Below are 25186 nucleotides of genomic sequence, written 5' to 3'. Positions count from 1 at the left end.
CAAATGAGGAATATCTGTCCCACATGCTCATTTTATTTTGCATGTATTCTCTACTATTCTTAAATCATGTGTGAACTAATATACTGTTATATATGCTGTTGCCGCAAATTATACTTGGTGGTGAGTTGAACTGGCACAAAGTCTACCATGAAGTTTGTACAAAAAAAAAGTATATAGATTATATAGTTGGTACTTTAAGTTTTAATTAAAATATAATTATATGATTTTTCCCTTACCTTTTTCTAGCCTTAACCCTTCCCATAGCTTTCCTTCGTGTCCTCTCAAATCCATGCTATCATGATTTATACATGTGTATGTTGTGTGTATGATACATAAATGTAAGTTCCTGAGTCTCTTTAGTATTACATATATATGTTTGTATGTGTATGTATATGTGTATGTGCATATGTATTTGATCTGTCTTAGTATTTTACTGCTGTCAACAGACACTATGACCAACACAACTCTTAGGAGGAAAACATTTAACAGGGGATAGCTTTTTAGATGTTTAGAGGTCCAATAGAGGCAGGAGCATGGCAGTGTTCAGGCAGTCACAGTGCAAGAGTTGCTGAGAGTTCTACATCTTCAAATAATCTCTTTCATTAGTAGCATCTCTTTTATATTTTTCTTCAAAGAACTGCTAAATGTCCTCTCTTAACCATGCAGTCACCAGCAAATCTCTTCAGATACTCTTTTATTTATTGGATTGTTTTAATTTACATTTCAAATGTTATTCCCTTTCCCAGTTTTCTGGACATAAGCCTCCTATCTCATCCCTCTCTCCTTCTTCTATAAGGGTACTCCCCTCCCTATCCATCCCTCTTCCTGCTCCCTCCAACATGCCCCTACACTGGGAGTTCCAGCATTGGCAGGACCAAGAGCTTCTCCTTCCATTGGTGCCCAACAAGGCCATCCTCTGCTACATATGCAGCTGGAGCCATGGGTCTGTATAGTTTTTGGGTAGTAGTTTAGTCCTTGGGACCTCTAGTTGGTTGGCATTGTTCTTCTTGTGGGGTTGCAAGCACTTTCAGCTTTTTTAGTCCTTTATCTAATTCCTCCAATAGGGAACCCATTCTCAGTTCAGTGGTTTGCTGCTAGCATTCGCCTCTGTATTTGACATGCTCTGGCTGTGTCTCTCAGGAGACATCTATATTCGGTTCCTTTCATCATGCCCTTCTTAGCTTCATCAATCTTATCTAGTCTTGGTGATTGTGTGTGTGTGTGTGTGTGTGTGTGTGTGTGTGTGTGTGTGTGTGTGTGTGTCTGTGTGTGTCTGTGTGTGTGTGTATCACATGTGGGGTAGGCCATTCCTTTAGTCACTGGTCCAAATTTTGCCTCCACATCCCCTCCTATGAATATTTTTGTTCCCCCTTTTAAGAAGGAGTGAAGTATCTGCACTTTGGTCATCCTTCTCCTTGAGCTTCAAATATTGCTGTGTTGAATTCCTCCATTAAATCACTTCCTCAACTTTTTATTTCTCCAAGTAGACTGACAAGTATCTGCAGCGCCCAACCTCGACCAGCAAGGAAGACACGACCACAGGAGATCTTCTTCAAGCAGTTTTACTCAGGAACCTTGATACAACCATCTGACTCTCTCTCTCTCTTCTGGCTCTCTCTCCTCTGACTCTCTCTCTTCTTACTGTCTCTCTTCTCTCTTTTCTGAGTCTCTCTCTCTCTGACTCTCTCTTTTCTGACTGTCTCCATCTGACTCTCTCTCTCTCTGACTCTCTCCCTTCTGACTCTCTCTCTCCCTTCTTTCCGAGTCTCTCTTTTCGGGGAACGCCCCGCACCACACTTAAATAGCTAGCACTGGCCAGTCCTAGCCAGCCACGTGGGTCATGTAGATAGGCTGTCACTATGCGGAAGCTAGCCGGCCAGGCAGACATAGGCAAATAAAGACTTGTTTACTGCAAGGAGCACTCACCGTTTGGAGGGTGGAAGGCGGAAACCAGCGCCATCTTTGAGGTGCTGCACATTGCAGCTCTCTACAAGTATCCACTTTAAAAATGCCAACTATAGGGGTTGGGGATTTAGCTCAGTGGTAGAGCGCTTGCCTAGCAAGTGCAAGGCCCTGGGTTCTGTCCCCAGCTCCAGAAAAAAAAAAAAGAAAGAAAGAAAGAAAAGAAAAAATGCCAACTATAGTTGTAATATAAGTTTCAAAGGGTGAGAAGTAACCAATAATTTTACTCTACTGAGCTCTGAACCATGTCTCTAGAGGTGAAACAATGACAATCATATCATATTTTGGCTCTAAGAAGCAGTTGTCTAGTTGGACTTAAGGCCTGCTCAGCAGGAAGTAATTACTAAAAGCTGTAACAACAAAAAGAAATGTATTGGTTGTCATCAATTCAACCTCTCAGTTCATAATCAAGACTCAATAAGAACAACTTATCAGTGTCCACTGGCCTTAGTATTATGGAGGTGAGGTGTCATCTTGACAAAACCTATTCCGATGGGATGGCTAAAGCACTAACAATAGTACCCATACACATCATTATGCTGTCCTCTATGTTATATGCTAATACAAGGTGTTTCATTGTTTTGGAAATCTTGTATTTCAGTGACTATTAATTAATGCACAACTGATTACCTTTAATTAAAGTGGATCTGTGAATGCAATAGTACATGTCAGCAATTACTATTTTACCATAGTCTGTGGTTGGCCCTATAGATATAAAATAAAAGATATAAGTGTTAAACAATTCCTAATTCATTAAATGTTGTCATAGTTAGGGTTTGACTACTGTGAACAGGCATTATGAATAGGGCAACTCTTATAAAGAACATTTAATTGGGGCTGGCTTACAGGATAAGAGATTCAGTCATCAAGGTAGGAGCATGGCAGTGTCCAGGCAGACATGGAACTGGAGGAACAAGTTACACCTCTTGTTCTCAAGGCAGCTAGGAGAAGACTGGTTTCCAGGCAGCTAGGACTAGGGTCTTAAGGCCCATGTTCACAGTGACACACCTACTCCAACAAGGCCACACTTCTTAGTAGTGCCACTCACTGGGCCAAGCATATATAAGCCATCACAAAGGTATTCTCTAATAACTACCTGGATGTCACTCTAAGAAAATCATAACACTCTTTAAAACCACCTATAAGAAAGAGTTTCATATGCAGATAATTTCAGAATGACTTTAAGAAAAAAGTCAACTTTTGAATGCATCATTTTAAAACTGTTTTTCTTCTTTATCTGACTATTTTCAACTCTGAAATACTACATTTATTACCAATTATTGCTGGCTTAGTGGTGTGATCAATCATAAAAATGTAAAAAGATAGCTCAAAGCCACCCAAATCCCCAAGGTATGTGTTACTCGATACCTGTCTCCTCAAACATACTTAGTTTATTCAAGTCACAAATCCTAACACCTTTCAACAGGAAGAATCAAAAGTTATACCGTAGTTATAATTCATGCATGTACAACAGTGACCTCATGTGGCTAATACTTTATGCTTGAAACTATTGAGAAAAAACAACAATAATCTAGTGTTATACTTGAAGACTTATGCCGTAGTGGATGAAGAGAGACATGCATATCACAATAAATCTCTTCTTAAGGCCTCTGATCAGAAAGCAAAGTGATTCCTCACAAGCTTCAGTGTGAATTCATTGTGTATATGTGTACAAGGTTAGGCTGTACAGGGATGAATAGTACGGATACGATATGTTGCGAGTCATAGTTCAGTAATCACTTCTTTTGTTGTGCCAGGAAATGTTCGTGAATCCCGAAAAGACCACCAAGGAGCTGAATCCAATGCAATTGCATTAGGATCTCTTTAATGAAGCTCAAGCTTGCACCTTACCACCATCTCTGAGACAGAACAGGAGGGTGCCTTCAGCCCAGTTTCAGGCAAGCATTTATAGAGAGGCAAGAAGGGAGTGTCTAGTTTGGTACCCATCTGGTTGGGGAGTTATTATGACCTTTAACATAATTGGCTGGTGCTGGAAGCCAAACCAGAAACCTAATTCTGCTTTTTTCCTAATTGCTGGTTGTTAGGAAGTAAAGTGCCAGGGCCAGGCTTGCAATCTGGAAGTACAGATTTGTTGAAGAATAACCTGGAAACTGTTGCTAGATGCAGGTCTTGTTGGTGGAAGCCTGGAAACTGGTGCTAGGTACCAGCATGTTAGCTAACTAGAGCTCAACCTCTGGTCATATTCTCTAAGACGGAGTCTGGACCCAAAAGATTTGTTACCAAAGCACTTGACAGTGATTTTTATATGTTACAAAATTGGTCTAAATGTTAATTGAATCCTACTTTATATTCTTTATTTTGGCTATTTAGTTATCTTAACTATTTCTAACTTGAGATGAATGGTTGTAATTTTCTTTTTCAGCTTAGTTCCTTGACCATCATAAAGTATAGTATACAGGACTTTATTCAGGTATTTTTTAAAAATATTTTTCTACTTCTTAACTAGGATTACTATAGTTTCAAATGTAGTACATAACATTTAAATAAAATGACTTATATGTTTCTTTCTTTTATAATCAAGTGCAGTTTCATTAGTCACCAATTTCAAAACTGTACTATAGTTAGAATAAAGGTAAGTAACTATGAGAGCTAAAGTTATATTTTAAGTCTTAATTGTTGTGCTTATGAGATCAATGAAACAAAATTCCTCTAATCTATAAGCTCCTAGCTTATAGAAGGACAGATATTCCCTGAGATGCTAGAGGCTATTGTTTTTGGGAGATAGAATATAAGGCACATATTTTCACTCCCCTAAACAAATTTGTTTGACACAACTGTACTGGATGTGCTTAATAATATATAGGCAGGAGTTATGTAAGCAGGATACAGGCTAGCCCTTGATTGGACCTGATGGTGGTGGTCTTGTGGGTTTGCCTTTATATAAGCCTCTATAAAATGTGACTCAGCCATTTTCAGAGAATGCTGGAGTAGTCCTTGTCCGAGATCATCATTATGGCCAGTATTTAATTAAAGTTGGCTTTAAAGTTGGTTTAAAAATTGTGCAACTAATCTTTCATAATAAGTCACATAGCTCAGATCTTAACTAGATGATTCCTGGTTTGAAACATATGTGCTACCCTGGTTTCAGAACTAAGTTAATACTCAGTAGATGACACGCTGTTATTTTCATCACATTCCTTAGAATTATGTGTTGAATCTCCCAAAACAGGGCTAGAGACCATGATTCTGAGGGTTTCTGACCGGTATTCCTAATTGCAGCATTCTTTAAGGTTTTATCTAGTTTAGATCTTCCCTCAGATTTAAGTACTAACAGTATGTGATACTATTTCTCATGGATAGATTGTGAGGATTAAAAATATATATCTACATTTAAAGACCATAGAATTACAAGGTGAGAGATGGACTCAAAATTTAATCATGAATCATTAATCAAGATTAATTGATTAATCAATCCATATCAATCAATATACACCATTTTACAGTGCTTTGGCACAGGTAGCTTTTTTGTTCCACAGTATTTCTAATTAAATATATCCATTATTTTTATGTCTTATCTTCTTTCAATATGAGGATTAATAGAAACTAAGTATTTTCTCCTAATGTCCTTCTTTTTAATCTAACTTTTAAGTTGGTGTGTGTGTGTGTGTGTGTCTGTGTGTGTGTGTGTATCTGTTTTTGTCGAAGAAATGATGTTCGCATACATGATTACTGGATAGACTGGCCCTATCACATAACTCACCAGCTTGATAAAGTATCAGGAAGCCTCTGACAGCTTATCTGAGGTGCCTACTTAGAGATTATACACTGCAGAAATGAGGCACCGATCTCAAAGTGTGGGGTACACTAAAACAACCATCATTGTTGTGTGATTGAGATTAGTGGAATACTGATGTTGGTCTGTGAGAACCAGGGTTGAAGTAGGGTGGTCCTGTTTACCACTAGTTCAAGAAGTGCATGTAGAGAATGTATGTATGCCTCCCACTGGCCCCTTCAGGCACTGATGCCCTGGCTTCATCAAAGAAAATAGCACATGTCGTTAAGGACTCAGCCATGATTATTACATTGCCATGCTGATCTTCTTGTATAACTTACGGTCAGAAGGCAAGAAATAGCCACCATTCTTCAAGGTATAATCAGTCCATCGCTGAAACAGAAGTTGGATTTCTATTTAGCAGTGAAGAAAATGTTAGCATTTAAAATGATTCAGGAGCATTTCTCAGAGACCATTTCTGTCTGTTTGGAATAAAAAGCGTACAATTTCAATGACTGCAAACCTGTAAGAACATAGTTTGGTACAGCAATAAAGCCTCTCAATGATCTGGATTAGTCCACTTCATCAGCCATCCAAGCCGGAGAACATATGACCTGTAGAAAACACAGAATAGTTAGGGTAAAGAAGCGGGGCTCTTAAGACCAGCTATAGGTGTAAGGATAATACTTTATTCAATTATTCTTTCCTTTCCATATTTGGCCAGGAAAAGAGACCAACCAGAAGCCTGAAAAAAATTGTTCCATCGTGGGTTGAATTCATAAGAGTAAGTGATGAGATCAGGCATGCTCAGGGTGATAAACCACTAGAACATAGAAGGGTAATTTTCTTTAATGTCTCATTATCTGGTATATCAATCATGTAGTTGCCTATCATAAACTTTATAAATTTGAAAAGAAATAGGGAAAAAAGGAAGAGGGGGAGGGAGAGAGAGAAGGGAGAGAGATAGCCATGAGGTGGGAGAGCATATAAAAAAGAGGGAGATGAATACAATCCAAATACATTCTATGAAATTCTCAAAAAAATTCTAGAAACATTATCTTAAACTATATATGCAAGCCTATTCAGACAGATCAAAAATGCTGAATGTGATGTTCAGATTTTCTTGTCAGTCCTAGATTGTAACCCTAACTGTGAGTAAAGTAGCCTGCTGACATAACCAGAGCATCATTCATAGCAGATCTGGAGGTATCATTCAGATCTAGGGCTCCCCGTAAGCTGAAGCTTATGATCCCACCTTTATGGCTTCTCAAAACTCCCTACTCCTCTTATGGGAATTTTCTGTTATATGTTCTGTTGGTTAAAACTCCTACACAGTGATGTCAAATGTAGAAAGTTTCCCGGAGGGACACGCTGCCAGGTATATACAATGACTTGATATTTCACAGGAAGCAACTCACTACAGTTTTGAAGAAGCAGATTTCAAATGTGAAAGTACAGAGTCACGACTGGCTAAATTTGTTCCTAAAGCCATGCAATCTGACACTCATATGGAAACAAAATTTTACTGTATTAATTTTAGTTTTGTTTCTGTTCTGAAATCAAGCCACAGAGAGAAGCTTTGATTCCCATGGGGCAATTTTCATTCTTCACAAGTAGAGTTCCTTATGAGATTTAGCTCATCTGTTTCTCCTGTCTTTTTCTAAGTTAATCTTACAACCCCCAAATGCAGGCTCTATAAAAAGGTATTAAAACCATAGCAGCAAGAGAAATAAGCAAAACAAACTTTGTTTCCTTTTTTTTCTAAATACCCTATAGGAAGTTGTAAAAGGATTCATGAATAACAATAAAATGTAAATTTAGTTTCTGTTTTGGATTTTTTCCAATTGCTGCCTTAGCCTGGAAAACAACAGATTTTTTTTCTTCAGAAATTCATTGTAGCTCAAACATAAAATTCTTGTTACACCATTGTTAATTGACATTGCCTGAGCATATGTAATGAGTTTTTCAATAAAGAAATAAATACCTCCTGCTCAGAGGGAGGGGAGAATTACATCTGTATGAGAGAATATTTTACCAAATGAGTCAAGGTAGGGATTTGAATGTTTTAAGGTTTTCATTTAGATTTTCAATATTTCATTGATCCATAAAATTTTGAAACAAAACTGTGGCGGCCCTGTAACAGAGGCATACTAGAGTAATTATGGGAGAAAAATAATCAAAAAAAAAAAAACAAAAAACCCTGGGATCCTCATACTTAATTAGTATAAAAGTGTTAGTGTAGAAAATTTACAGTTCTTTGTCTATTCCTTGTTCATTTGTTCAATACAGGGGATGGGGGGAAATAATAACTAACATGAAGTGTATTTATGGAACAAGCTCACATCTATTGCTTCCTGAGCCCACACAACTCACTTCAGCAGCTGTTTAGTGGGGTTTCTTGAAAAATTGCTGAGTTTCTGAAGAGTAACTTTAGGTGGTTTGGAAATAAGAAGCCAAAAATTGTAAGAGTAGGAAAGAGTAACTACAACTGGTTAAACAACAACAACAACAACAATAACAACAACAACAACAACAACAGAATTAAGAAAGTAAGCATCAGAGACCACTTAACACTGGATTGTAGAACCAGGCAGTAACATGGTGATGATTCTCTCTACATAGAAAGAACACAGAAGGTTAAAATGAAGATGGTACTTGTTAGGACCAACGTTGAGATTTAAATCTTGGCTTGGGCCTGGACAAAGCACACCAAACCAACTTGGTTCCACATGGAGAGGTTTAATGAGAGAAGAAGAGTAGAAGGGAAGAAAGGAGGACAGCCATGGGCAAGGAGGTGGGGGTGCAGGACCGGGGGGTGGGGGGAAGGGGAGAGAAGTGACAGGGAAGAGCAGAGAAGAGAAAAGAGAATGAGGAGGGGGCAAGCAGCCCCTTTTTATAGTGTCAGACACAGTTGGCTGTTGCCAGGCAACTGTGGGGTGAGTATACCTGGTTGTTGCCAGGTAGCTGTTGGGGTGGAGCTAAGAAAGAATACCAACAGTACTCATAATGGGAACTTGAAGAAATGTTTCTGAGTCCTAACCAAGACCCTGTGATCACATTAAATAAACAAAAACATAACCTTCAACTACATTTTGAAATAATTTTCCTACGCCTGTTTATTATATATTTGTGGAGAGTCCTGTATTTCTGTGTCTGTGTGGGTATACATATGTGGACATGCATGTATCATAGAACTTATGTGGAGGTAGAAAAAATATTAATTTTTTTCAATATTTTCTTTTATTCTTCCTCCCTTCCTTTCTTCTTTTCTCCCTCTTTTCCCCCCTTGCTTCCTTGCTTGCTTCCTTCTATGACAATACTGGGAGTTGAATATATGGGTATTTTCCCCCTGACCTCCAGGCCACCTCTTCTTCTGACCAGTCTTTCAAAGTAATTTTCCAAGTCTCTGTAGCCTCTTCCATTCCCTTGCAAAGAGAAGTCATAAATTTCCTATCAGGGTGTTTGGAAGTACACATCCATATATGTGGCATAAATATAACATAAACTTTATATGACAGCATCACTGGGGAATGGCCAGTACAACGTTTGCCTGGATAGACTTGTCATCTCCATTCTGCTGTTCCACTACCCATTTTTCAAAGAACTTAAGAGGTATTATTTTTCTGATGAGAATTTATTAGGAAAATAAAAAGTCAAAACACTAAGCTCCATCTGTTCCAATTCAGTGTTTATATCTCAACATGAGAGAAGACAAGAGTGTTATTTATTGACCTCCTAAATGACAGCAAATGGAAGGCCATATGCTAGGCCATCCATGGCCATATTGCCTTGAAAATGCAAAATAAGATTGGCAAACGAGTACATGTTACATGTAGATATTAAGTAACATTTAAATTTAGCATAATATATAGGTTGGAGTATCAATTCTCTGGAATGTACTGTAGACAAAATTGAAAAGAAGCTGGAAAGAAAGCCACTTAGCACTCTAACAACGTTGAATGATTTGGATCTGTAAATGAATGAAATTTTTGATCAACCAGACATCTGCTTTCTAAGTATATATAATTTTCTCTTTTTTAAAGTTAGACTCTCAGGTGTAATGTTTACCCAGAATGAGAAAAACAAAAGGAGGTTTCACTGATTCAGATTCAAGATAGTACAGGTTTCTTTTTTCCATCTCACTGTTATTTAAGTGAAATACAGACAATGGATATGGGGGTTTGAATAACAATGGCCCTCTTTGGGGTCACATATTTGAATGGTGAGCTATCAGGGACTGGAACTCTTTTCTAGAATTAGAAGAATTAGAATGGGTGGCTTTGTTGGAGGAATTGTGTCACAGGAGGGGTCCTTGATGTTTCAAAAAACCCTTGCAGAGCCCTCAGCTACTGCTCCAGCACCTGCCTGCATGCCACCACACCCCCTGCCATGATGCTAATGGACAAAACCTTAGAAACTATAAGCAAGCTCACAATTAAGTACTTTCTTTAGCAAGAATTGCTTTGGTCTTGGTGTCTCTCCACAGCAATATAACAGTGATTAAGATAAACCGAAGAAAACAATCCAATGCAAATACTGTGGAAAGGCATCCAGCAGAGCTGCTTCAAGTTTTGCTTTTCTGAAGTGCAAAATAGATAGTTAAGAAAATTGTCTACAGGAAATTCCTGTTAGTTCCTTGCCCCACCCCATCCACAAGTAGCTGAGATGTGCAGCTCAGTCTTCTTGGGAGTCCCCAGCAACTGGAGTGGGGACTGTCTCTAAAGCTGTTGCCTTGTCTATGGACTCTGTCCCTGGTTAGGCTACTTTGTCTGGCCTCCATTGGATAGGATGTGCTTAGACCTGAAGAAACTTGATATGCCAGGGTGGGTAGATACCTAGGCCTGAAGAAACAAAAAGAATTTTGCTATGCTGTTAAATGTTATTGACATAACTAAAAATTAATTAAATAACATTGAAATTTAACTTCCCTTTCAGCTGAGAAGTACTAAATGATTTATCAGTAAAGTCAGCCTTCTTTGCTTAGGACTATGCCACATCTCCACAAATGGAGGTATGATTTCCTATCTACCAAGTTTGGAAATGTGAGAACCTTGTCAGAAATAGCAGGCCAGCTCGCCACAGGCTCACAGCTGGACTGAAACCTTCCATTTCACCCATGACTGCCTGGGGTAAGGACAGATAAGGAAGTGGCCTAAACAGGGAACTACCTGTGCCAGGAACTACCACAAATTCCAGGTAGGTATTTGGGCCAGGACAGGGCCAAATGAAAGAGACAACCTTGCCATTCAAGTTGCCCAATAATTTTAAATGTTGCTCAGGGTAACCAATCACATCTGTCCAACTCAGGCGACCGCTGAATTCCCCACCAAAATGTTTCTAAAAGTGTTTGCTTTGTGAGCTCCGGGTCTCCTCTTGCCTGCGTGCTGGGAGACCCCAACGTAGGTTGGAACAATAAACCTCTTGCGGCTTGAAGCGATTTTGGTCTCTATGACCTTATTGAATGGGGCTCTTCCGACTCTTACAGAAACAAATGTCTTTAATCAGACCACAGGATTGTTTTAGAAAAAGTTGTGCTTCTTAAGTAAGAGTCACGATTTTCAAATTCAAGTTAATATTTTGATGAATATGATTTTTGCTGGAATTAACAATTGAAAGCTCCTTTCATGATGCTTTCTTGTTAACTGCAACATCACCATTGACAACCTTTTCCTCAGCACTCTGCACTCTTTTTAACTTGTTGTCAATAGTTCCTATTCTATTATATATGATGTTAATCACAACTGTTAATCAACTGTCCTTGGCTTTTGTTTAGAAACAGCATTGAAATATGTTGTAGATGACATTCAATGCAGATGCAAAGGTAAATAATTGCAAAAGTTGATAATTAAGTGGTGTAAGGAGAACTTTGGTGAAATATTTTTAAATTTTTATTCTCTCTCTCTCTCTCTCTCTCTCTCTCTCTCTCGTGTGTGTGTGTGTGTGTGTGTGTGTGTGTGTGTGTGTGTGTGTGTACAGGGACCAATGTGCCAGGGTATGCTTGTGGTAGACAACTTCTTGAAGGATCCTTGTAGTGAAAGTTTGGGTTTCTAAAAGTCCAGTTATGATACAGGAATGTGTTTTTGTTTTAGTCCCAGATGTGGGATATGGCACAGCTACGGATTGTCCGCAAGAGCTAACCATGATTTGTCTTTTGCTTTGGCAAGGGTATGAAAATAGTTTATGTTTCTGAGGACTCCTGAGAGGGGATAACAATGCCAGAGCCCTGAGAGGCTGCAGTGGCTGCTGCTGCCCTTGCTGTTGCTGCTTCCTGCCGTTACTAGACGGCTGGGTTGCTGTTTGTTGCTGATTGCTGGTTGGAGATATCCTGAGGCTGGGCTTGCCCCAAGGAACTTGATGCACCTAATCCTCAGGAAGTAGTCTAAAAAGATCTATGACCCTTTCGCCCTCTAAAATTTCTTGCCTTACTAGTGTTGGGGGTAGGAGGTTGAAAGGATTAAGGTAAAGGTTGGGTAAATAAAAGAACCGAACAAAGTAGTCAAAAGCACACAGGTCCTGGCACGGTACTTACTTAAACTGTCAAGAATGAACAGAAACAGCTTTACCCATGGAAAAATCTTGCCAGCCTGTGAATTTTTTAAGATTAAGAAATGTTTGTCGATGCGTATGTGTGACACACCCAATGAGATCAGAAGAGAGTATCATATCCCATAAATTGGTGCTGGGAACCTCGTTTAAGTCCTCCTGGGGGCAACAAGTGGTCTGACTCATGGAAAAACATCTCCACCACATTATGAAATATGTTTAAATGCATCCACAAAGCTGTACATGATAGACAGAATATAAAATATTCGAATAAAAATAAACCATTGCTTGCTTTACCATTTTTTATTATTGTACACCAAAAACAATTATCTTCCAATTGAGCACTGTTTTTCAACTCTAAATCAAAGAATGGATTTAGGAGGTTTAGCGATGTCCTGCTATAGGGTAACAAGAATGGTCATAAGTATATTGTTTATAACATATTGAAAGGAATTTCATACATTATGTGATCATGCTTGGGTACTGACAGATGACACAACCATATGTATCATTTTCTTATGTCACTTATTGTCGGGGACAGGACGTCTGAACTAAGCAAAACTAGAACCCTGCCCTGAGCAGATTCCTGAGAAGGGCTTGACCTTTTCAAGGAACTTGTCCCCGGAAGACTGTTGCCTCAGTGTCTAAGGAGAATATCTTGCAGTTTAATGATTTACCTTATGTCCTTGGGCACCTCCCAGTACTCCCCAACCCTGAGCTTCAGTTCCTGCTTCAATTGCTGCTTCAGAGCGATAAATGCTATACATTCCTCTCAATAAACAAGACCTTGACAACAGAACCTTGCTTGATCTCCTTCTTTTCTCCCCCTGACCCTCAGGTAGTGCCTCTTCAGGACCCTGAATAACTGGACCTGCTGGACGGGTCAACCTATGTCCCTTGAAAGCACTTTACGTATACACATCCTTTTTCTCCTTTAATTAACACGAAGTCTTCTATCTTAGTTTTATTCATAATCCCTTTTCCTCAGCTTACACTTACTAATCAACCTATTTTTCCCTTTCATTTGCTTCATGGGGAAACCAATTCATGTGCTCTTAGTAATATTCATTTCTCTAAATCCAAGGAGTCCTCCTCTGACTTAGTTTTCTTTCCTGATGTACATAATAGAACTTATGAGCTGCTTTGCAGTTCTAAAATTACAGATTGTCATTGTTTTGATTTTTGGGACCCTTGGTTTTCTCAGAACTCTGGAATGAATTTTATGTTCTTATAGGTTCTACTACTTGTCTGTATCTCAACATATACATTCTATGACATATCTCAACATGTACATTTTATAAGTGTATGCATGCATGTGTGCAGACCAGACTTAAGTTCTCCTTTTTGATATTTTTGTACACTGTAAAACAAAGTAGAGACAAAGGTATTATTCCCCACTGTAAAACAAAGTAGTAACAAATGTTACTATCTTATATCATTTAAAACAGTCTCTTCACTACCCGTGTGCCTCTATCTCTACAATCTAATCACTTCTGAATCAAGTCACCTTCTAGTCTATTACAATAACACAGTGGTCTTTTAAGGCTTGAAGCAAGTCTTAGCTCCCAGGATATCACCCCGCCCAAGTGAGACAAGATAACAGAGGTTGATGCAAATGAAAGAGGTTTATTTTCCAGCATGTTGGGGTCGACCTTCAATCAGCCCCTCATGATGAGTGACTAGAAGGTGACCCCAAATGGCTACAACAAGCAGTTTCTATACTTTTTTAGGGGTACATGTTACATCAGCAAGGTTGCAGTTTAAACTTTTTGGCTAAGCATATTGACCTTTGAATATATTGGCTAGCAAGCATAAGACATGCATTTGAACTTTATCTGGGACCAGAGAGAGAGGTGACTATCAGTACACTCTGCCATTTTTCAAAAATGTCCCTGCTCCTCCAAAGAACTATGGGTGGAGACTGGAATATGGCCTAGTGTTGATCCGAGGCAGGAATATGGTACTTGGCCTAATCTTAACCTGAGGCAGTGGGTGTAAATTTGGGGAAGTCCCTTAGGGTCCTTCACAGGAACTCCATAATCTACCTCTTTCTACCAGGCCAAACTTCTTAATAGCTCTTACACTTCAGTAATAGCTAGGGTCCTTCAGTCTCCTTGATAGATTCTTGCTCCCTTTTACACATCATGTACACCGAGGACATTTTTACAGTAAAAACATTGTCTGCCTATCTTTCTCCTCTCTTCTTTGCTTCTTCCTCCCTCCCTCTCTCCCTCCTTTTCTCCTTCCCTCCCTTCTTTCCTTTCTTCCTTCTTCCCTTCCTTCCTTTCTTTGTTTTTAAGATAAAAGAAAAGGTTTTATTCTGTACCTCATGCTAGCCTTCTGGTAAGTCTGGCCAGGATTTTATGTAAATTCTCTTTCCTCAGCCTCCCATGTGCTAAGGATACAAGATCCAGTCAATGCATTTGGCACCTTCCTTTGTTTTAAAGATAAATATGGCTGTCATGGAAAAAAATAGAATGTAGAAAGATACAAAATTGAAAGTAAGAAGATCAAGTAAGTGGATTCAAATGAAGTATTTTTAAGAAGTAACTCTTATGGATCAGAATCAAGCTTTTATTTTGAAAAATACATGTAATGGCTTATGGAGATTAATTAAATAGTATTCAGGAAAGTGGATACAGGAACTCTGCTTTGTTGAATTTATGCTCTTCAGCATGATCATGTACATATATTCAAAACTGTGGTTATTTGAACTCATTCATACCAGACTCTACAGTGTAATAATTCATCCCTTCTTGAATTATAACATGCAAATATGCTTTTCATGAAACCCTTTTAACATCTTGTGTTTAATTTAATGTCTCATGTCAACTTCTATCTTCTCTATAGTTAGTTTATCTTTTAGATGATCTTGGATCCTCAAATTTTCTCATATGTTGCTCTGGATGTATATAGATTCTTTACCTGAATCCTTGTACCATGTTGCTGTTGTTAGTGCTACTCTCTGAGATCCTCTAGGGGCTATAGCTAACAGTATTTTGAAACTTGATAACAGGGTATGTGAAATGGTGCATAATGTAATCTGGTTTACCTCCCCTATTCCTTGACATGAGAAATGTGCATTTCCTGAATGCTTTCAATTTTAGGTCCACAACTCGGGAAAAGACATGTCACTCTCTTGCTGAAAATACCTGTCTGAGCTGGTCTTCTAATCAACTCCTGTTGACGACTCAAATCTCACTTCCTATTCTTCTGCCTTCAGGAAGTCTTTCTAACAAATCTTTCTGAGTTAGCTATGCTTCTCAGAAACTAATATAGCAAAACGTGGGAATGCACTTTTATACTGCATTGTCATTTTTTACTTGCCTGTCTTCTCAATTAATTTGAGTACCTTGAAAGGAAGTCTAATACCCTGTAATAAGGAAGAACAGCATCAAGATGATCAAGGTGGTTTTGAGACTCAGATAACTTGCTTTTATGTTCTACTCAGCAAACTTTCAGCTATTTATTCATTCCATTTCCAACAGAGGTATATATTACAAAAGCATTCAGTAGTGATTAAAAATAGATGACATACATAAAATTAAAGCATTACAAAAGGGCTCAGTGAATAAAGCACCTTCCAAACAAGTGTGGAGACCGGATTCCCAGAACTCATATAAATACTGGGCAGGTATATTAGAAACTTGTTATTCTTCCACATGGAAGGCAGAAGCAGAGACCCCAGGAGCAAGGTAGCTAGCAGGAAGAGCCAGAATTAGTAAGATCCTGTTTCAGTGAGAGGCTTTTCTTTACTAAATAAACTGAAGCGTAATTGAAGAAGATATCTGAGGTTAACTTCAGACCCCCACAGTTGCATGCACGCATGTATAGACTTCAGCTCACACAGAAATACCCACACAAATGGAAACGTACACACTAATTACAATGTTAATAGTATTTCAGTATACAATTATAATTCAATTCAAACTTGAGAAATAATTGATACCTTTTATTTTTTATGTAGCCATGTTGTTCTATGCTTTTATATACATTGTAAAGAATTTACAGAAAAAAATAGCTTAGAAAATAAATGTAGAACTGCATAGTATAATATATTTTAAGCTATATTTTATGAAGTCTACAAAATATTCTGTTAGTGAAAGTCCTAAATGAGAATATTTGGAGACTAAAGGATAACCCACTGCATGATACTGTTTTGAGGAATACCATGGCTACCATCTTTTTCACCTTACACAGAGTATTACATATACATGATCATTATAACTATGAGGTTGTTTAAATTTTTCTCTAGTTTTGATTTTTAGTACCAAAATTTCTTTGAATTATTTTTTGTTTGCATTGGCAAGCTTTTCTTTCTTGTTTTAGCAAATATAGCTTCTTTTACTTTTTATTACCATTCTTGTTCTCTAGGCTATATAAGTCATTTATAAATGGGGAAAGAGCAATTTGCAAATTCATTTGGAATAACAAAAAACCCAGGATAGTGAAAACTATTCTGAACAATAAAAGGACTTCTGGGGGGAATCATTCTTACAGACATTAAGCTATATTACAGAGTAACATTGATAAAAATTGTATGGTATTAGTACAGACATAGGCAGGTTGACAAATGGAATGGAATTGAAGACCCAGAAATGAACCCACACAACTATGGTTACTTGATCTTTCACAAAGGAGCTAAAACCATTCAGTGGAAAAAAGAAAGCATTTTCAACAAATGGTGCTGGTTCAACTGGAGGTCAGTATGTAGAAGAATTCAAATCAATCCATTCTTATCTCCTTATACAAATCTCAAGTCCAAGTTGATCAAGAACTCTACAAGAAACCAGATACACTCAAACTAATAGAAAAAGAAAATAGGGAAGAGTCTCAAACACATGGACACTGGAGAAATTTTCCTGAACAGAGCACTAATGGCTTATTCTCTGCGATCAAGTATTGACAAATGGGACTTCATTAAACTGCAAAACTTCTGTAAAGCAAAGAACACTGACATTAGGACAAAATGGCAACCAAAAGATTGGGAACAGATCTTTACTAATCCTACATTAGGTAGAGGGCTAATATCTAATATACACACAGAATTCAAGAAGTTAGAGTTCAGAGAACCAAGTAACCCTACAAAAAATGGGGTACAGAGCTAAACAAAGAATTTTCAACTGAGGAATATCAAATGACTGAGAAGCACCTAAAGAAATGCAAAACATCCTTGGTCATCAGGGAAAGGCAAATCAAAACAACCCTGAGATCCCATCTCATTCCAGTCAGAATGGCTAAGATCGAAAACTCAGGTGACAGCAGATGCTGGCGAGGATGTGGAGAAAGAGGAACACTCCTCCATTGTTGGTTGGATTGCAAGCTCATACAAACACTCTGAAAATCAGTCTGGAGGTTCCTCAGAAAATTGGATATAGTGCTACCTGAGGACCCAGCTGTACCATTCCTGGGCATATACACAAAAGATGCTCCAACATATAACAAGGACACATGCTCCACTATGTTCATAGCAACCTTATGTATAATAACCAGAAGCTGGAAAGAACCCAGATGCCCTTCAACAGAGGAATGGATATAGAAAACGTGGTACATCTACACAGTGGAGTACTTATTCAGCTATTGAAAGCAATAACTTCATGAAATTCTTAGGCAAATGGAATGAAACTAGAAAATATTATCTTGAGTGAGGTACACCAGTCACAAAAAGAACATACACATATATGCACTCACTAATAAGTGGATATTAGACCAAAAGCTTGAATATCGAAGATAAAATTCACAGATTATATGAAGTTCAAGAAGGAAAACCAAAATATGGATGCTTCAGTCCTTAGAAGGTGGAACAAAATACTCAAAGGAGGAAATACAGGAATAAAGAGTGGAGCGGAGATTGAAGGAAAGGCCATCTAGAGCCTGCCCCACCGGGGAATCCATCCCATTTGTAGCCACCAAATCCAGTCACTGTTGCTGATGCCAGGAAGTGCTTGCTGACAGGAGCCTGATAAGGATGTCTCCTGAGAGGTTCTACCACAGTCTTATTGATACAGATGAGGATGCTTGCAGCTAATCATCAGAGTACAGAGGACTGCAATGGAGGAGATAGAGAAAGGACTGAAGGAGCTGAAGGGTTTTGCAACTCCATAGGAAGAACAATATCAACCAACTGGAACCCCCAGAGCTCCCAGGGACTAACCAAGGAGTACACATGGAGGAATTCATGGCTCCAGCTACATATGTTATTGTGGATACCATTGTCTGGCATCAATAGGAGAAGAGCTTGATCCTGTGAAGGCTGATTTCTCTGATGTAGGGGAATCCCAGGGCAGTGAGATGGGAGTGAGTGTGGAGTGGGGAGATGTTGTCATAGAAGCAAGAGAAAAGGAGATGGGAGAGGGGAGAACTGGGAAAGGGGATAACATTTGAAAAGTACATAAAATATTTAATGAAAAAAGAAGAAAACTTATATTTATTACCTCCAACTCATGAATTTTCTGTTTTGTGAAAATTTCTAGTTCAAAACATTGCTTTTTTACTCCTGTTGTTTCTCAGTCATTACTAAACTATACTTACAAACATAAAACAAATTTATGGTTAATTTTATATTTCACAGAAAACTATTGCTTTTGATGTAATACAGTGGTACAGTAAATGCCACTGTATTATGTATTTGAAAGAAAATTGTTTATAAATCTCCTCATTTCACCATGAAAATTTTTGTAATAGTCTTAGTATTAATAAATAAATAAATAAATAAATAAATTGCTCCTGCCCTGGGTTTGTCCCAAACCTATTTATTTACATTTTAACATATATATATATTATTTGTTTATTCATTTTCTTCATCATTATTTTTGTTTGATTTTAGTTTTGGTCTGAGCTGAGGTCTCACCCTGTAGTTTTAGCTATCCTAAAGATTGTAGTTCTGTCTCTGCCTCTCAAATGATGGGATTATGATGTACATTACCCAGCATAGCTCAAAGCCATTTAGCTAGGCAACTTCCAAACACATGAAGACCTTCAGAATAATCTGGAAATCAACATATATTATCTAGAAACTTTTCTGGCTTTTCAATGATCAGAACCACTGAACCTCTGAGAACCTCTGAGAATCAGAGTATATTAAGAACACAAATGTTTTAATAACTGATGTGTGTAGTTTGTGTCTAGTTTATTCTACAATTGCTATAACATTCATCAAGTCACATAGCAGAAAGGTATTTAATATTTAAATAAAACAGATAAAAGTTAATACTTTACCTGTCGAATTTAAAGGTGAAGAACTGTAGAAAGTATTTTTTCTTTTTATTATTCTGTAATACATTAAAGCCCTGTGGTAGTTTCCCCTCTATTCCCCTTAGCCACTCCTTCATACTTCCTCTCCATCCAGATATACTCCTTCATTTTCTTTCAGAAAAGAATGGAGCTCCCAGGGATGTTAAACAAACATAGCAAATAACACTAAGAGGAGGCACATATTAAGGTTGGACCAGTCAACCCCATAGGAAGAAATGGGTTCCAAGATCAGACAAGAGAGTCAGAAACAGGCTCCACTATCAGTGTTAGGAGTCCCACAAGAACACCAAACTTCAACCATAGCATATATGCAGATGACCTAGCTCAGACCCATTCATGCTCTGTGATTGTCGCTTCAGTCTTTGTCAGCCAGGAGAAAATATCCCACAGAATCAACTAAGAGAAAAGTATTTTCAAGAATGCAAAAAAAGTACAAGGTATGCCATTTGGAAATTTGATGGAACCAATATGAATAACTAAACAAACGAATAATTTTAAAAGACAAGAACTGCTTGTTAGTTACTATTGCGCAAGCGTGAGTTCAATAGTTCAAAGGAAGAGAAGCAAATGATGCTGAGTTTATCGGGATTTGCAAAAAACCAGCAGAATTATTCCCATTTATTTAGCATTATATCAATATTTGGTATAATTAAGTTTGACATAAATACAGATCTTATATTTTCCTTTCTGAAAAGCTTCTATATTGTTTAAATACCATGTTGAAATAGACTGTAGTGCTGTCTAAATTGGATAAATGTTTCTACAACAGAGCAACTGAAACGAAGCTGCCAAAGAAGTGCCGACTCAGCATGATTCCTGAATACTTGGTAAATGAAGCTTCAACATTCTGGTGTCAAAAACGAAGACATATTCTTAACAAAAATTATCTCAGAATTATGCAGCTCTTACAATAACAAATTCATAGGAAACACTTGGGCATGCGTAAGAGAAAGGGTAAATATTTTATTGATTATTCCTTGAGAAGGCAAGTATCAAGTGTATACAGTTGGTATAACCTTACTACTCTGAATGACACATTAAAAAAGAATGCAGTGGTGGGTGTGTGAATGTGGTTTGTGTTAAAATGGCCCCCATAGGCTCATGTGTTTGAACGCTTGTCTTCAGTTGTTTTGAGAAGAATTAGGAGATGTGGCCTAATTGGAAAAGATATGTCACTTGAGGCAAAAATTGGGATATTAAAAGCCCTTCTTATTAGTTGCATCTCAAGATATAAGCTCGTGGCCTTTGAGCCAACATCAGGACTGCCTACCGCTACAATGCTACCTGTCATGACATTCTTGTACCCTAACTTTCTGAAACTGTAAGTCCTAAATAAACAGTCAATATAAAAGTGACTAAGAGACTAAAGATTAAATAATAGGGTCATATGGAACCCCTATTCTCTCTCTCTCTCTTTTCTTTTTCTTTTCTTTTTTTTTTTAGAAACTTTTTTTTTAGACAAGATGGAAGAAGCAAAGAAGTGCAGGCTGACAAGAGCCAGATGTAGATCGCTCCTCAGAGACACAGCCAGAATACAGCAAACACAGAGGCGAATGCTGTCCCGCGCTACGTCTCGCCAGCAGGAACGACGAGGCACACACAGGATCCTACTGCAGAAAAGCTTTAATGCGTCTTGAGAGGGAGAGCATAAGCTTACAATGCGGAGACGCCGAGTGAGGAATAACCGTCCCTTATATAGGAAACTATCCTCGCCTAGGACGTGTCACTCTCTGACTGGTTGCTGCCAATTATGCCAGATGACGTACCAAAACGTACGTGTCCCTTTGAGTAGGGAAGTTACCAGGCGCCTGCGTATTGCCTTTTTTACTAGGTGCGTTCTGCTGGATGCGGGTGCCATCTTGTAATGGAGTTTGTGAGGACAGCTCCTCACATATGTGAGGACAGCTCCTCGGACAGCTCCTCACATCTGTGAGGACAGCTCCTCGGACAGCTCCTTACATCTCCCCCTTTTCTGTATTTTTAAGCAAACAGGACACCCAGATATAGGAGGGCGAAGACAGAGGTCATATCCTCGTACAAAGTTGGCGAACCTGTACAAGAGAGATACCCTTAGGCTGTTGTTGGGACCCAGGGCACTCCCGACCCGTCGCACTGCCATTTTTCGAGGGAGGGAAAACTGGAGCAGAAACCCTCATGTAATATGACATGCCTTCCAGGGAGCGTATTTGGTAGAACTTCCCTGTGCGATGCTAAGCTCGTCACCCCTCATGGGCTGCTCAAGCCGGACACTCTAATCCTGTGCAATGAACCGAGGTTCTAGGAGTGCAAGAGCTGTCCAGCCGGCGACCTGTTGCTTGAGCATGGTCAACCAGATATCAGCTGACGCTCCTTGTTCAAGGGCTACAAGCACCTGGGTGATCACTACTTTGTCCTTTCTTGTTTGAGATCTCAATTTGCAAAGCAACCAGAGGAGTAACACTAATCCACAGCAGAGGATCACTCCAAAAAGTCCCACTCCCACCCATTCCTTGAAATAAGAGACTGCTGAGGTGATCCAGGACGACAATCCCTCCGTCAAAGACAGGTCCAGTCGGGTAGAATTTACTTGAATGATGGTCGCTCTCAGCTCTCGAAGTGTCTGTTCAAACTCCGAGGTCCAATTCTGTAACAGATGCTGTGAAAGACTCTTAGACAGATTAGCAGCTCGGGTAAATTTGTCATATTATATGGAGGTGACACAAAGGCCTGGGAGTTTTTGCTCACAGCCAAGCTGGGCCAGTTGCCATAGAATGTCTAATTGCTCTCGGACCAGATCTATACGTTGGTTGACAAGCATAAGGCCTCCCTATGTCTGAGTATTGGCAGAGGCCTGTCTGTCCCGAGCCACAGAGATGGTGGCCGATAAATCATTGATAGTTTGGGTTGTCTGTACTGAATTTGACAAGGCCAATGCCGAGGCAGTAACCGAGGCAGCGACTGCTGTCGTAGCAATAATGCCAGCAATAATAGCAGAAGTACCAAAATCTCTTTTTCCTCTAAATAAGGTCATGGTCCCCGGGGTATCAACAGGGATCGGGATAAAGCGAGGCATGCGGGTAACTACTGCGATATTTTATATGAGTAGCTGTCCAGACAGAGGCAGCAGGTTTGATGTTCCCCATCCAGGAAAATGACAAAAGTCCCTTTTCGCCCTTTCTTCCAAGTAGCATCGCCATGGGCGTAAGATCAGTGCAGCTACCATTAATGCAATGTAAGGCCACCACCATAGAGAACTGTGGCGTTAGCCACAATGTCCTCCTCACCAGTTCCCCATGTGGCCTCCCTTAACCAAGCAGAAGATTGATTACATAACATAATGCAAGGGAGGTCAAAAGATGTTTTGTTGAATATGCCAAAACGAAGGCTGCCTCATACCAGAGCGCTTTCCATTCCATGTATTGGCCCATGCTGGCAAGGGCTGCCTTAGCAATCATCTGCCAATCAGCTGGTGTCAATGCTGTCATAGCCAACCTGTCGAGTTGTGTTAGAGTAAAGTTGGCCGTGACACCATACTTTCTAATTGATTCCGCTAATTCCTTAATCTGATTATATTCAATAGGGGCATGGACCCATCCTCCCTCCGGAGTCTCAAAGATAGGAAATGTCATACTCAGCTTTCTTCTCACCCTCTTGGGGACTAGTGAGAAGGCGCGTGAGGGTGTCTCATATGGAGGAGGCGCCGTTGGTGGTGGCCGCGCTAGAAGGCTTCTATTACTTCCCCTACATTCATCGGGGTAATATCTTTCCTCCTCATATTTAGCTGCTTCCTCATCTAGCTCAGCCTCCTCCTCTGAGTCTAAGGTTTTATTTTCAGAGCTTTCAGAACTGTCGAGGTTCAGCGCTTCTAGCTCTTTCACAGGGTATAGGCTGGCTCCCCCTCCTGGTTTATGTGTAGAGGAGGAAGTGCTGGAATCTGAAAATTTCAACGCTCCCTTGTCTGCGGAGTTACCGGGAGGGCACTTTTTCTTTCTTAGGACGTCTTTTTTCTTGCACGCGCCCAACCTCTCACTACGTTCGGTTTCTGACAGACTTTCCCGGACTACCTCAAGAGTGGCCTGTCCTTCTACTACTGCTGCCTTACACGTTTCATCCTTTAAACAATTCTTAACCAGCTTCCATATAGCTTTGGTCCCTAGGTGCAGACCCTCTTCTGCCAATTTTCTGTCAAGGTCTTTTCCAAGTTTGTTCCATGAGGCAATTGTAAACGAGCCTGAACAGGCAAACCAAGGCGCCACCCTCTCCACCTCCTTCACAAAGTTTTTAAGTGTTCTTCCTCCAATTTTGATGTCCCTCTGCTTTAACACTGTTTCCAAGGCCGTGACCACAGATTGTGAGGATCCCATAATGGGCCAGGAACGCCGGCGGCTTATCTACGTCCGTCTGACAAGGCGTGAGGTGAAAGGGTAGAGACGGACACGCTGCTCTCTTATGTACGGGAGTCTTACACGCGCCTCCCTGGACGGTGCCGCTTATGTACGTCGGCCTTATCACGTCCTTGTTCCTCAACAGTCAAAATTGAAGGTAAAAGGGAGCTGCGCGAAGCTCACTTATATACGAGAGACTGAGACGCGCCTTCAGCTGCTGTGATCGTCCTTTTAACAGCGAAAACGGTGAAAACAGAACATAAAGAGTAGGGTGGCTCCCAGGACAAATACTATAGCCTCAACAAATCCTTCCCAAGGCGGTGACAACCCCAGACCAAAGTCCAAGACAGGGCTGCCTCTCCGAACGTATCTACCTGCAGTTCTGAATCCTCCTTGTCGCCAAGGGATCTCCGAAGGTGCTGACGATGGCGAGGTCTTTCCCGAGTTTTTGGCACCAGATGTCCCGCGCTACGTCTTGCCAGCAGGAACGACACGGCACACACAGGATCCTACTGCAGAAAAGCTTTAATGCATCTTGAGAGGGAGAGCATAAGCTTACAATGCGGAGACGCCGAGTGAGGAATAACCGTCCCTTATATAGGAAACTATCCTCGCCTAGGACGTGTCACTCTCTGACTGGTTGCTGCCAATTATGCCAGATGACGTACCAAAACGTACGTGTCCCTTTGAGTAGGGAAGTTACCAGGCGCCTGCGTATTGCCTTTTTTACTAGGTGCGTTCTGCTGGATGCGGGTGCCATCTTGTAATGGAGTTTGTGAGGACAGCTCCTCACATATGTGAGGACAGCTCCTCGGACAGCTCCTCACATCTGTGAGGACAGCTCCTCGGACAGCTCCTCACATCTGTGAGGACAGCTCCTCGGACAGCTCCTCACATCTGTGAGGACAGCTCCTCGGACAGCTCCTCACAGAATGCCAGCAGCAAGCCACTGAACTGAGAATAGGACCCCCGTTGAAGGAATCAGAGAAAGAACTGGAAGAGCTTGAAGGGGCTCAAGACCCCATATGAACAACAATACCAAGCAACCAGAGCTTCCAGGGACTAAGCCACTACCTAAAGACTATACATGGACTGACCCTGGACTCTGACCTCATAGGTAGCAATGAATATCCTAGTAAGAGCACCAGTGGAAGGGGAAGCCCTGGGTCCTGCTAAGACTGAACCCCCAGTGAACTAGACTGTTGGGGGGAGGGCGGCAATGGGGGGAGGATGGGGAGGGGAACACCCATAAAGAAGGGGAGGGGGAGGGGGATGTTTGCCTGGAAACCGGGAAAGGGAATAACACTCGAAATGTATATAAGAAATACTC

The 25186-nt window shown here is 39.9% G+C and overlaps 1 long non-coding RNA gene across 2 annotated transcripts; it reads right to left on the bottom strand.

The window, feature by feature from the left end:
- Positions 1 to 21099: 21099 nt before the first annotated feature.
- LOC134484975 (uncharacterized) lies at positions 21100 to 24715 on the bottom strand. 2 transcript variants are annotated; one of them, XR_010062839.1, is made up of 2 exons: positions 24231 to 24715; positions 21100 to 22127 (listed from the first exon to the last, which is right to left on the bottom strand). It is a non-coding gene; the product is annotated as an uncharacterized LOC134484975 (long non-coding RNA). The 2 variants fall into 2 exon arrangements; XR_010062838.1 differs by having other exon boundaries at positions 21100 to 22115.
- Between the last annotated feature and the right edge of the window lie 471 nt (positions 24716 to 25186).

The sequence above is a fragment of the Rattus norvegicus genome, chromosome 1, assembly GCF_036323735.1.
Source record: "Rattus norvegicus strain BN/NHsdMcwi chromosome 1, GRCr8, whole genome shotgun sequence".
Classification (NCBI taxonomy): Eukaryota; Metazoa; Chordata; class Mammalia; order Rodentia; family Muridae; genus Rattus; species Rattus norvegicus.
Note: the sequence above shows the minus strand (reverse complement) of the source record. Positions and strands in the feature narration are given on the sequence as shown.